Here is a 16407-nt window from a genome sequence, read left to right on the forward strand (position 1 = left end):
TAAAAAATTTAAAATTTGTTGGTTATTAAAATAAATTAATAGTTTGTAAGTTGTTTGTTAAATTATATTTCGATATATTCATTTAAAATATTTAATTCAATTTATTAATTATTATTTATTTGTAATAATTAATCTGAAATTTATTATATCAAAATTTAATTGCCAGATCTTACCTCAAGTGATAATTTGAATCACTTGTTGAACTAAACTATCAAAAAATTTATTAAATTAGATTTTTTTTGGTCAACAATGTCAACATGTAATTTATTATATATTAAAATAAAATTTTTTAATTGCAAATTAATTTCATAATAAGTATTATTTAGAAATATTGATAGTAATTATCTTTTTATTTGTTGTGATATAAGTTTATATAGTTAAATCTTAGTTCTAAATAAGTGCATTATTTAATATATTATTATTAACTTATATATCTTATATTAATAATATAGATTTTTAAACAAGTAATTATTATACAAAATCGTAAATTTTACTGTAAAACATGTTTTGTATTAGTTTTTATATCTATATTTTATATTTGTAAACTATTGTACAGTTGTATGTGTTAGTATAAAACGATAATTTAGGTGCAATTAGTTACAAATAGTTACAATAAACATATAATTATAAAATATATATTATGTCTAATAGTATGTGATTACATTAATTAAGTATTACACTATAACTACAGTATTAATAATGTAATATTATATCATCATTTATATCTAAAGTTTAGTACAATCATGTTTACTGTATATATAAATAGTTGCTAATGAAATATTTTATAACTAAATTGATTTAAAACATCATAAATAATTTTGTTAAATTGTTATTTTTTATAAAGTAAATTATTAATATAATTTTGTGTAATTAATTAAAATGGATAGTATTTATAATGAAGTGAAAAATTCGCGAAACTTTACCGGAAAAGTAGTTTTAGTTACCGGTTCGAGTACTGGTATCGGTTCGGTTATTGTCAAATTATATGCAGCACTGGGAGCTCATGTAGTCATTACTGGTAGAAATACTGATGGGGTTCACAAAGTGGCTCAGGAGGCCCAACAATTGTCACCAAATAAACTTAAGGTATTTATATACTAGTATACAGTATATAATAAATATTATTTTATGTCATAAAATATTAATTCATTTTAATTATAGCCATTAGAATTGAAGTCGGATCTAACAAATAGTGATGATTTGAAAAATTTATTGAACGAAACTATCAAAACGTTTGGCAAATTAGATGTGTTGGTCAACAATGCGGCACATTTGCAATTGGGATCCATAACCGATGAAACATTTATTGAAAAATTAAGTTTATATGAAAAAATTGATATTAATGGCAACTTATATCTAACACAACTGGCCATACCTTATCTTGAAAAAACTAAAGGCAACGTTGTTTTCATAACTGGCATTCAAGTCGATAGACCGGTTAGTTAATTATTTTTTAAATTAGGATATTTATATTTTAATAAATTTATTTTATTATAACTTATATTTACTAATAAATATTTATTTTAATAAAAATCTATAGTTTAAAGGTTGGTTGGGTTCAATAATAGCTAAAAATGCATTAGAATCAAGTACCAAGGTTCTTTCAATTGAACTTGGACATAAGGGTATTCGGGTTAATTCAGTTAGGTAATTTAGCATGATTAAATATTAATTATTACAACAATAATAATTTGTAAAATATTATTAATAACTAAATTAATTATTAATTATTAATTTAGTCCGGGTTTTATTGAGTCTCATCCTGAATGGGATGACTCTAATCGGAGAGCTTTGTTCAATAAGGCCGTCAAAGCGACACCATTGGGCAAAATTGGTGAACCCATTGATGTGGCAAAAGCTGTGGTATTTTTGAGCTCAACAGACGCCTCCTTTATAACCGGACAAAGTTTGTTAGTCGACGGAGGAATTCAATATAATTTGGATTCAAATTTTTTTGAGGACTTTTTAAATAAATTTATTTAAATAAACTGAAACAACTGATAAAATTTAATTTAATTATTATTATCATATAATATATTATAATCATTAAATAAATTATTTGTTAAAAATAAAATAGTTTTGCTAATTATTAATCTCACTATTTATTTGTATGTTTATGTAAATATAGTATTAATTTACGCTAATTAATAAAAATAATTATATTTTTTCAAATATATTTTTTTTGTTAGCAAATACGATATATTATTTTACTTAAGATTAATAAATAAATCAATTTTATCTAGTAATTAATTAATTGTATTTTTAATATCTATTGTATCAAATCTGATCATTTAATTATTTTTTGTTTTTTAATAATTGTAATTTTAGTTGTACTTTATTACAAATTAACTTTTAAAATTAGTAGATATTAATAAAACTTAAATTCTTTAATTTTTATTTAATATATTATTTTTTTATGTTATTATTTTTAGTAAAAATAATTTTGTTTTAGTAAATTGAATTTATTGATTTTAATTATTACAATATAATTTAAATTGAAAATATGTTATTATATGTACAGTAAATAAATAATTTATATTAATGTAAAAATACATTTATTCATAAACTAAATATTATTAATATAGTAATATTAACAATAATAAAGTTTATGTTTAAATAGTACAGTATATGTAGACTTTGAAAATATTAATGTTTTCCTTTATTTATAAATTAAAAAACCGGAACCAATATAAGTAACAGTTTTTTTCATTTTATACGAGTATTGTTTGATATTTTAGTTTCATTTTAATGAATCAAAACTGTATAAAATGAAAATAGATTAAAATGTGTATTAAAAAAACATTGAGTTAAAGATTTTTTAATACATATTTGAATACGGGTTTTATATTTAGGTTTTGGTTTTAGTATCAATAAATATAGTTCTAGTTTCAACTTTTAATATTATATTTATCATTATAAATATGGTAAACAAAAAAGTAATTTATTGAATTGTATTTCAATAACACTTACATTTTATTTCATTAGCTTTTCAAATTTCATAACATATTAATGCAATATATTATTTAACAGAAATAAAATAACAATTTCAATAGAAATTATGAAAACTATAAAAGATATGTTAAAAATTAAATTCAATTACAAAACATATCGATTACTATATTATTTAATATGTTTGACAATATGTTTATATCAGATAAGCATTGTGTCAATTATGTATTTATCCTATGAAACTACAACATCAATCACTTACAATAAATACTCAGTTATATCGCTTCCATCCATATCCTTATGTTTTGACAAAATTGATGTCATCGGCGATAGATATTTGCAATTATTTAATATGAGTCGCAAAATCAAATCAGCAAATCATAAATTAGCAAATTTTTTGACAAATTATACAATTAAACAACAATTTCTAATGTTTAAAAATACAACTGATATTATCAATGGATGTGGTATTATGAAACCCATTGGTTATAAGCTAAATGGCGTTAATAACAATACGGATAATTTATATGTTAATTGCAATGATATCTTTCCTATAGTACGATCAATAGATTATTACAGGTAGTTATCATACGATACTTTAATTAAAATAACTGTTTATTTATAATATTTTTTATTTATTTAATTATTTTTAATATTTATTTATAAAATTATGTTTTAATTTTTCATTTAAAACAGTATTTGTTATGCATTTATAACACCACTAAATGTTAAGACTAACGAAACGGTTGACATTAATAATAATTTGGTTTTTAAAGATTATTTATTGGATATCATCGCTATTAAAATATTACCTAAAAATCCATCACTACGTGTAGTAATTATACCGAGAGATCAAATAATGTTAAACGTATTCAAATCAAATGCCGTTCAATATCCGAAAAAATCAGAAATTAATAATGACTTTAATTATAATGTTATTTATAAGCGTTATGTAGTTAACTCATTGCCTAAACCATATGATACCAATTGTCGTAATTTCAATGACAACAATAGTCAGTATAAATCATTAATTGATTGTATAATGAAATGCAGAATTGAGAAAATAAGAAACTATTTTCCTAATCAATGGCCCGGAAATTATATGACATTTAATGAATCGTCTGATGAATATTTATTTAATATATATCCATATTATAGTAAATATCAAATTTTTGATGAAACTATTGCTAATGAATGTCAACGAAAATGTGGTACAAGTATTGAATGTAAGGCTGAATACTATGAACTTACAATGCAAGGTTCCCAAGTGATTGGCCCAAAATAAGTTAAAATGTGTTTTAATATATAAAAAATATACCCATTTAACCATTTTTACTAAAATTATCACCTAATGGGTGGGTATGTGGGGTTTAGGAGGCTTTTATTATTATTATTACTAATATATGCCAAAGTTAAACATGTTTTTTTGAGCGTCGCAGTGGCCTTGCGGTACTGTCTACGCTTAGTAACAACATGCACCCGAGTTCGAATCCTAGCCAGTAGAACACACTGGGAAATTTTTATTTTATTATTTTTAATAAAATAACAATTTTTTTAATAAAATATAACTTTTTTTTTGTATATTTATTATAATAATTTATATGATATATAAAAAAATTATAAATTTATAAGTATTATATATTATACAGTATAATAATATATGATATAATAAATAATACAAAAATAATTTATACTGTAATAATTTTTTGCCTAAAAATGATTAGAAATAATTTTATATAATTTATAAATTAACTAGATAGATAAATGTTTTGAAAATATTTAAATTAATTTATTATCCATCAATACATCAATATATTAGATAATAAATAATTAATAATTAATATATAAATTGGATAACTATTAATAATAAAAACTTTAAATTAGTAAAATTTAAAAAATAATTCAAGTAATAAATTTAAAAATAAAAATAAATAATAACATTTTTGTCTATATATAAATATTAAATATATATATTTAAATCAATTTTTGAAATAAGCTTTATAAAAACAAATTGAACATATAAACTAGTACAAATTAAATGATAAGCTTATTTTATTGATTGTTTTATATAAATTTTAAAAATTAATATAAAATATTTATTAAATTTGTTATGTTATAGCATTATATTAATAAGATTACTTTCAATCATTGATTTAAACTAATAATTATGATTTTAAAAAGCAAATATATTTATATATATATTCAAATAAAATAATACAATTAAATAAATTATAATAATGTTTGTAAATAAATTTAATTTTGGATAAAAATATTTTTTTTAAAAATCAAAAATAAATATATGTATAAGGAGTCTCGAACCCACTACCTCTTTCTTAGCTACCCTACACTCTACCTCTCGGCCGCTGCGATACGTTAAAATTTCATGTTTAATTTTTGATTATAATATTATATAAAACTTTGAACCCCCCTAATCCCCACATACCCACCCATTAGGTGATAATTTTAGTAAAAATGGTTAAACGGGTATATTTTTTATATATTAAAACACATTTTAACTTGTTTTGGGCCAATCACTCGGGAACCTTGCATTGTTAGTTTACAAATAGATACCTGGGTTATGGATGGCTATTATGTCAATATATTCACCTCTAATCTACCTGACCTTATTTATACACATTTACCTAAAATCTATTTTATTGAGTTTGTCTCATATATAGCCAGTTATGTAAGTCTGTGGTTTGGCTTTTCAGTTATTATGTTATCAAATATAATAATTCAATGTTTTAATTTTATTTATAAAAATTTTAATTTATATATAAATCAACAAATTATAAGAAATAATATATTTCAAGTAAATTTACCAAGACAAATCACTATTAAATAATAGATAATATTGATTACAATAAGAAACTTAAGTATAATTTGATTAATTTATAGTTTAGTTATTTACTGTATATAAGTTTAATTGTGTATTATAAACACAAATCAAAAATAGTACTAATGCTTAAACAACTATAAAACTTTCTTTATATTAATATTATTAATGTTTATCGTAGATTTGGGCCCTTTATAAATAAATATAAATATTTAAAGGTGGTTTTTGTATTTTATTGTCAATTGTGTTGTTATTATTGCTTTTATTATGTCATACTTTTTTTATTATATGCTAAATTAAACTTTATCACTATTGTAATATACATTTGAAATAAAAATCTAATTGAATGGATATTTTGATTTATTATTTAATATTAAGTAATTTATTTAAAAAATAAAAGTTAATATATTAAATATAAAGACATTTATATTGTAAAACATTGATTGTAATAATATTTAGCACTAAACACGTAATGCTTGCCTATTGTTCTTTTATTTAGTGCTAAACATTACAATCAATGTGTTATAATCCAAAAGTCTTTATATTTATAAACTGTATTTCATTTTGTGAAGTATTTAAAGAAATATATATTTACTTTAGTTTATTTTAACTTATTATTCTTTATTGATTATTTTATAGTATTAACTTTTTTGTCAAATTTATAATTTAATTTAAATAATATTTTTAATATTAAAAATAGTAAGTACAATATTTGTTTATTAGACAAATATTAAATATTTACAATGAAAAACTATCGTAGCAACAAATAATGTAAGTTAGAAATTAATAAATAATCTTTAAAAAAAACTACATTTTTAATATTTTAAATGTGTAAAATTAATAATTATTATTAAAATATTTAAACATATTATTACATAAACTTTTAACAGATTCAGCCATATGTATTTTATAATTTCAATAAAACTAATAACACTGAAATAATATTGAAAAATGGTCTAGATGTTTCACTATTAAACATAATTACCATAAAATTGAACCTTACAGTAAACAATGTAATAGATTGCAATTTTAATTGGGGCATTCAATTAGCACCAAATAATTGGACCGGGGTCATTGGTGCCGTACATAGAAATGTATTTATGACTTGATAAACTATAACATTATACAGTACTTTATCAGTAATGTAATATTCATTTGAAATCAAAGAAAAATAATATAATCGATATTTTAATTTATTAGTAAATCTTAAATAATTTATTAAAAGAAACGAGACTTAATATATTTTTTATATACAATTATATGTAAATAATGTATTTAAACACACATTTACTTTGTTTTATTTTAACTTAGTTTTCTTTATTGATTATTTTACAGTAGTATTTTTAATCAAATTTTTAATCTATTAATTTATTTTATTTGATTGATATTTTTGTATATTATAAAAAGTACAGTATTTGTTTAGTAGACAATTAAAATGCAAAACATTATTGTAGCAACAAATAATGTAAGTATAACTGTATTAGTAAACTTTATAAATTGTTTATTGTATATAAAAATAATTATAATTTATTATTATAAAAAATATTCACATTTTTTATACATATTATTACACTAATTTTAACAGATTCAGCCATATGTATTTTATAATTTCAATAAAACTAATAACACTGAAATAATATTGAAAAATGGTCTAGATGTTTCACTATTAAACATAATTACCACAAAATTGAACCTTACAGTAAACAATGTAATAGATTGCAATTTTAATTGGGGCAATCAAATATCACCAAATAATTGGACCGGGATCATTGGTGCCGTACATAGAAATGTATTATTTATGATTTTATAAGTTTAATATTAGCATTATTATTCTAAAAGAAATATAATATATTTAAATAAAATATTAGCAAGCAGATATAGGAATGGGTGGATTAACCATAACATATGAGCGATCAAATGTGGTTGACTTTACAGTTCCGTATAAATTTGATATTTCAACATTTGCCGTACCTCTACCACAACATAACCATTATATTAATTTGTTTAAAATATTTGACATTTATGTTTGGCTATTATTATTATTAACATCTTTAACATCTAAATTTTTATTTGATTATTTTAAAAGATTTTCATCATCTAATATAAAATATGATTTTTGGATTATTATTACAATAATAATTAAACAGTCAATATCTAAAAAATTATTTGCTAACTGTCCAATTAAACTATTATTAATTACATGGATATTAATGGGTATAGTTATATCAACCTGTTGTTCTGGCCTATTGTACTCATTAATAACATTACCAGATCTGATCAAAATTGAAACAATTGACGATTGGATTGACGCAGAAGTAAATAAACAAATTAAGATAGTATTTGATAAATCAAGTTTTATTTATTCAGTAATTCAGGTGATTTTGTATATATTTTTTAAAAACATTACCAACTAATTAAATATAAATAATTATACTAAATTTTATTAATAAATTTGAAAATAAATTTTATTTATTTACTAAATAAATAAAGAACCAAGGTATCAAATTATTTGAACATTTGGCTGAACATTCGGAAACATTTTCTGATTCTAATAGATTTCAATTTTATTTGACACGACCTGGATACTCTGTTATTTTCGATCGATTCCCATTAATCTATAATTTAAACATGGTCAATTCAAAATATTATTATGTTCCACAAGCAAGCAGTCAAACAAAATTATTGGATATTCTAAACGGTTTTGCTATTAATAAACAATTTCAATATAAACATCAATTCAATCAAATGTTAGTAAATTATAATAAAATATTTTTTACTAATAAATAAATAAGTAAACATAATTTAAGCATTGTATTAAGTACATGTAAAATAGTTTATTTTTTAATTTATGATATTGTTTATAAAAAATTATAGCAATTTTTTATAGATATTTTATTAAAAACAGAATTATTTAAAAAATTACTTAAAATGATTAATCATTGTTTATCTTTAGTATTTAATAATTTATATTTAGATAATTTTAATTATTAATTAATGCTATATTTCATAACAGTATAAATCGTGTAATCACTGCTGGACTAATAGATAACTGGTGTAAATATAATGATAGGTTCACACAAAATGATTTATCTATTGAATCAATTATATTAAAAAATGAAAACTTATACACAATTTATTTTATTTACGGATTTTTAATATTATGTAATCTAACTGTATTTTTGATCGAATTATTAAACTATTGTTGTTGTCGAAAGTGATTTTTATTTAACTTTATATTACATTAGAATAAATTAAATTTTTAATTAATATAATCAATATTTGTAAATATAAATAAAATACAAATTATTTATTACAAATACTTATAAAAATATTATTATAAAAAAGTATATATTTTTATTATAATTATTAATGTATTTAAAAAAAATTATAATAATTAGTATTTATTGAATATAAAATAAAAATTTAATTATTTAATTATGATTTTCTACGTTACAAATTAAATAACTCAAGCATATAAAATAAATGTCATTTTTTAATTCACATTTAGTTAAATTATTTTATAATTAATTAAAATATAAACTATAATAAAATTTATTGTATTTACATATTTAAAAATAATCTATCATTTATGTTTTACACAACTCTTTTTAATGTATTTACAAATTTAAATTAATTTTAAATTATATTGATTTTTAGATTTAATTTTTTTACTAAAATATTGAATTCAATTATTTCTAAAGGTCAATATTTATTTTATTATTATTATTATTATTGTTTCAATAAATACTGTATTATAGTAATTATTAACAAAATAGTTAAAAAATTTATCATTTTTTAGAATTTAACACTTGAAACACTTGACTTAATGATATTTTGTGTACATTTATATTATTATATATAATAGGATTTAATATATTTTGAGATTATTAAATTATCAATTAATTTCATCTTGCTAAATTAATATGAATTATATTTGAAGTGTAACACAGAAGTGTAATAATTTTAGTTTTAATTTAAATTTAATAATTAAACACAAATTAAGTTATTATATTATAATTATGAGACGCCGAGTGACAACAGTTTTACGACACATAACAGTGGAACCGGTAGTTTTCCTCTACATGTTTGCTACATTCGGCGAATTTTCTTGCTATCAGGACTTGGTATGGGAAAAGGTATGCAGAGACTACTTTAATAGCAGCACCTGCACTATTAGTAAGACCAGTCCTGAAAGCGAAGCTTTAACTAACATTCAGACCCGTACTGCCAACCAATTACTCTACAATAACATAGCACTGACCTGTGCCTCGATTATTGGCTCATTTATAGCCGGTTCCTACGGTGATATCAATGGCCGTATTTTACCATTGATTATACCACCACTGTTATCAATAGCTGCACAAATATTATACCTGTGCTCTGCTCTCTATTTGCAAGACTCATCTGTCTATGTGTTGGCTATAATAACAGTGGCTATACTACTGGGAGGCATATCTGGCGGCTGTATTAGCTTAATGGCTAATAGTTTTGGTTTTGTGTCCGACATAACTGATTCCAAGACCCGTACTTTACGTATGATAGCACTGGAAGTATGTATATGTGTTGGAGAGTTTCTCGGCTCCATAAGTGCCGGCTTTATATTAAAACAGTTTTCATCACACGGTTATCACAAATACTATGTAGCTTTTGGATTACTGCTCGGAATACATGCATTATTAGTATTGTATATTTGGGCTCGAATTAGGGGATATCCTGTACCAGACAGACCCGTCCCGAATCGAAAGTCACGATTTACGATGCTGACGGTGTATAATATGTTTGCCGACGTAATAAAAACAATTGCGAAGCCCCGGGAGGCTAACAATCGCAGGCTAATAGCTCTCATATTTGCCGCATTCATACTCATAACATATGCATCGGAAGTGATGACTAGTCTACTATTTCTTTATGTCCGTAATCGGCCACTCCTGTGGCAAACATCAGATTATAGCTTTTATACGGGTCTAAAATTTGGTGTAACCGGTGCCGCATTACTGGCTTTACCAGTCATTAAAGTGTACTTATGGCCAACGCTCGGTGATATCATTGTTGCCATTGTCGGTGTTTTGTCCCGTACTGCCGGACTTGTGCTCATCGGATTTGCTACCAATAGTGCTCTCATGTATTCAACAATCGTACCGCTGATGTTCATTGAGTACCCGTTGCCGATAATCAGATCATTATTGTCCAAACTGGTCGACACCGATGAAAGGGGTAAAGTGTTTGCATTTATGACACTCTGGTATAACCTATGCTCACTGTCCGGCGGTATTGTGTTTCCCATACTATATAAACACTCGCTTACAACGGGTGGTTATACCGGTACGTGCTTTCAATTAGCCGCAAGCTTTCAATTGGTTGCAATCGCACTGTTTATGTAAGTCATATTAAAAGCTAATTATTTGTTTTACTGAAACTTTCATAATTTATTCATTTTTTATCGGATAAACACTAAACTAGAATTTGTTTAAAACATTTTTTGTTAGGTTTTAATTTTTTAATTTAAAAATAAATATATAATGTATAGTATAGTATTTAATACAGTATAATATATTTTAAGTCAAAAATAATATACAATATCTAATAGATACAATTGTTAAATTAAAACTTGACTATGTTTATATGTAAACATTTAATAAATATAAGCTTTAATATTTATTATTTTTTTATCTAGATACATTAAATATGAGCTTCCCAAAGCAAAAATTGTACAATCAACTGATAATAATAATAAAAGTGATAATAACATTAATATTAAATTAAATAAATTGTAAAAATATTTTTTAAATGATTAATTATTTTAACAATATCTTTTACACATAAAAATGACATAAATAATTAATCATTTTTGACAATTATGTCAGTGAAATATATATTTATAAGAAAATACATTGATTTTTAAAAAATTACTCATTTTATTTTTTATTTAAATGATTGTTATACTATAATTGTTATCATTTCAAACATGACTTTTCATTATATATGTGAGTGAATGTGCCGTATATTTAATTCATAATAATTCAAAACTTGTTTATTCCTAAATAAATATAAATAAAAATAAATAATGTTATTTTATATTCTTAAAAATTAATTTACTTTAAATAATTAATTTATATATTTTTTTTATTAATAATATATTTAATTAAATAATCAATAATGTTTTTTACAATTTAACTTTATAGTTGATTTTTATTAAGAAAACTATAATTAAATGGTACATACTATAGCTATTTTATATAGTTAATATAGTAGTTAATTATATTATAATATAGAATAATTATATAATAATTATAATAACAATTGATAAATAATGTATTAGCAATAACTGAAAACATAATTACATAGACATTGCAAAATATCAACAACAAAAATAATATTAAAGTTTTAGACAATTAAACTTATGCTAAAATATTAATTTAACAGTTTTTATGAATTAAGTGTTAGTGTTTACGACGATATACTATATTATAAATATATATTTTGATGAATGTATTATTATTTTTGTGTTATTTATTATTTGTATGGTAGTTGTCATTAAAGTATTTTGTTTTTTAATTATACTGTAATAATAACGACAATTCATTATATACTAAATGTAACTGAAAAATACTGAACAGTAAATGTAAATTTGTATTTTATATTTCATTTGTATTGAGTCATTAATTTATAACATTTTATTTGTATTATGTTAAAGTGATAAAATTAAGTTAATTTTATTTAACTATTAATTTTTATTTATGTTATTTTTGTTAATTATTAATGATTTAATCATAATTTGTTAGTTATATTATATTAGTTTAGCTTTGACATTTAAAAACTGTCATATTTTATATCATGTTACCAATGTCATTTTACAATACTATTGATGTTTTTATTATTTATAATAGTTTTGAACTTTATTTAATATTTGATATTCAATCAATAATTGTTTTTAAATAATATTTATTTTATTTTATTAAATTTGCATCGATTATAATATACATCTACTATGTAAATGTATAATATTATATATATATTTAATATGTATTTATGATAGATATTGAGTAAAAAATAATATTATACTTTTGAAGGAATAGAATATTAGGATACGGAGAGAGAGAGAGAAAGAGAGAGAGAGAGAGAGAGAGAGAGAGCAAAGTTTCAATGTTTTTGTATTTCTAATTGTTTATTCACATATCAAATCAAATTTTTGTTACCATATTTCTAGGCCTAACTAATATATATTTATCTATTATCAATTATTGTTACATAAAGTGCTCTATCATATAAAAAACATGATAAAAATAACTTTTATGTAAAAATTATATTTTTAAACAAGTTTTAATTTTTTAAACATAGATTGTAAAAATGAACGAAAATTTTAATATTGCCATTGTTAAAGTAAATATTTTATTAATAATCTTAAAATTTATATCAATTAAATATTGATATTAATTTTTTTCAACAGGGATTGCCATTTATTCAATTAAAATATAATGAACAAACAAAAGCAATTTATGATACTAAAGGCATTGACTTTGAAATTATCAAAATATTTCAATCAAAACTTAATTTTTCATATAAATTACTTGATTGTCATCATAATTGGGGCATCAAATTAGCTAACAATTCGTGGACCGGTCTGATTGGTGCTGTTAATAAAAATGTAAGTAAAGTACAGTAATAATTAATTAATTAACTATTTAGTATTAAATATTATTGATATTTATTGTTAAAAAATTGTTTATTGTAGCAAGCTGATTTTGGTATATCTGGCCTTAAATTAACATATGATAGGTCACAAGCAGTTGACTATACCTATCCATATATTATAGATTCAGTAAACTTTTTATCGCCGCAACCAAAATCCAAACAAATGGCTAACATTTTAGATATATTTGATAAAAATATTTGGTTAACAATATTGAGTTTGTTGTTAATTCAACAATTAATTTCTTATATTATCAAAATAATAATCAATATAAATTCAAACCATATTTTGTGGAAAACAATATCAATATTGTTGAAACAGCCCATATCTGCTAGATCATTTTACTATAATCAATATAATATATTACTGGCAACATGGTTATTTGGTGGAAATATTTTAACATGTTTATTTTCGGCAAATCTCTATACGTTAATTAGTTTTCCAGTAGATAACAAAATTGAATCATTGGATCAGCTTAGTATAGCCATCAATAATAATCAAATTAAACTACTTTTAACAAACGGTACATCATATTATTCACTTTGGTTCAAGGTAGAAATTTGTATTTAACAATAATTAGTTTGTGTAGATTTATTAAATGTGTAATTTTAATATATATTATATTAATAGAATAAAACTGGCAATTTATATGATAAGATAGGCAAAAAAATTAAGTTAATTGAAAATCAAAATGTATTGGAATATATAAAAACTACACCTGGTACATTTACTACTATTGAAAATCGTTTACTTTTAATAGATGAAGTTAAGGCATATAATATCGACAACTATTACGTTAATCCTTATAACATGGATTCAGTAATATCTAGTGACCTATTGTTTATTGCGTTAAGTAAACATTTTAAGTATAAAAAAAAGTTTAATAAAATGTATGTATTGTCACATTATGACAAATATTTATTTTTAAAGATATTATAAATATATAACAATTTAATTTTTCAGAATATCACAGATAACTAGTACTGGAATAATTGAAAAGTGGACAACAAATGTATATTATAAATACAAAATATATAATAATAATAATCAACTATTTATATGGAATTCATTAGAATTATTCAATTTTTCAAGTTTATTTGCATTTATTATTATTAATATTACAATTAGCTCGATCATTTTATTGCTTGAATTTTTATTATATATATTTTTAAAGTTATCAACATTTAGAAATGATTTAATGCACAATAATTATTTTAGATTCTTAAAAAATAATAGTAATATACAATTTATTTTATAATATAATTTTTATCAATTAAAGTGCTTGTTAATTTATATTTTTAAATTTATATTATAATTTTTATTTTTTACAGTTAGAATTGTTTTAATTAATAATAATAATAAATGTTTATTATTGAAGTAAAATATGTGTTTCTGATATATTATACTATAATTATTTACTATTCATTGCATTAAATTCTTTGTATTATTATTGAATTATTTTTGTATTATTGATATATTAATTTTTTGAGTGTTTTATTTATAATAATCTATTTATTAGTTTCTTTTAATTATAAATTTATAATATTAATAAAAAATGATTATTCTTCATATCAATAAATTAAATACAAAATACTGTACACTTATATATATATATAATAAAACAAATTAAACAAATGATTTGTATGCTTGTCATTAATGTTTTATATTTTTATATTTATTGTTTTATATGAATTAAACTTTTCTCCAAAATAATAATAGTTTAATATTATAGTTCGTAGTAAATAAACACCAATTTATGCTATCTTTTATTTAACTATATTCATATAACTAAATAAAATGTCTAATACAACAACAAATAAATTATATATAGCAGCAAACGAGGTATGTATTATTTTATATATAAATTTTAAAAACTTTAAATTTATTTTTGATATTTTCATTTATTAATAGATTGCACCTTTAGTTTTTACTAATGTTACAGATAATAAAACCATGTATTCTGGGATGGAAATTGATATAATAAATGTTATGCAAAAAAATTTGAATTTTTCATATGAAATAATTAATTGTCATAAAGTATGGGGTGAATACATTGATGATAATAATTGGACGGGACTTATGGGTCTTTTATATCAAAATGTAAAGGAATGCTCTATTTTTGATAATTAATTGATTCATAAATATTAATAATAACATTAGAAAACAAATTATATGGAAAGCATATATTTATTTCGTTTAATTAAAAAAAATACTAAATAGAAATATAATTTTATCAAAAATATCTATTTAATAAAATTATGAAATTACTATACTATAGAAAGCCGATATTGGCATTGGCAGCATAAGTATGACTTACGGCCGTTTGGGTGCCGCTGACTTTAGTCGACCGTTTCGTTTCGATAACACTATATTTACGGCTCCATTACCCCGACCAACAAGTTTTGTTAATTTATTTGCATCGTTTGACAAATATATTTGGAGTCTACTGTTAATTACAATCCTATTACTGTATTTATTCAATGTACTGATTAGATACCAGTTTCATATTAGTACACTATCTCTGTGGACAATAGTGGCCATAATATTTCGTCAATGTCTGACACAACGCAAACTAAATACTGTATTATGTTTTCTATGGAGCACTTGGCTTATGTCTAGCTTTCTATTGACCTCATTATATGCCGGATGTATTTTATCTCTAATAGCCGTACCCATTGAACCCGAAATCAATTCACTCGCCGATATTACTCACGCTGCACAAATTGGCAGGCTACAATTTAAATGTGACAAGGTCAATTGTAAATTTATAAATGAGGTTATATAAACATTTTTTTTAATTTATTAAATAAATTACATCAAAATAATAATAATATTAATATTAACTAAGCTAAATAATTTATTATAATATTAATATATTAGAGTGATGACGATTATAAATATAAACTGGAACCATATATGAAACAATTTGATT

The sequence above is a fragment of the Oppia nitens genome, unplaced genomic scaffold (assembly GCF_028296485.1).
Source record: "Oppia nitens isolate AA-2021 unplaced genomic scaffold, nextdenovo-longstitch-racon4-pilon3 scaffold4_pilon_pilon_pilon, whole genome shotgun sequence".
Classification (NCBI taxonomy): domain Eukaryota; kingdom Metazoa; phylum Arthropoda; class Arachnida; order Sarcoptiformes; family Oppiidae; genus Oppia; species Oppia nitens.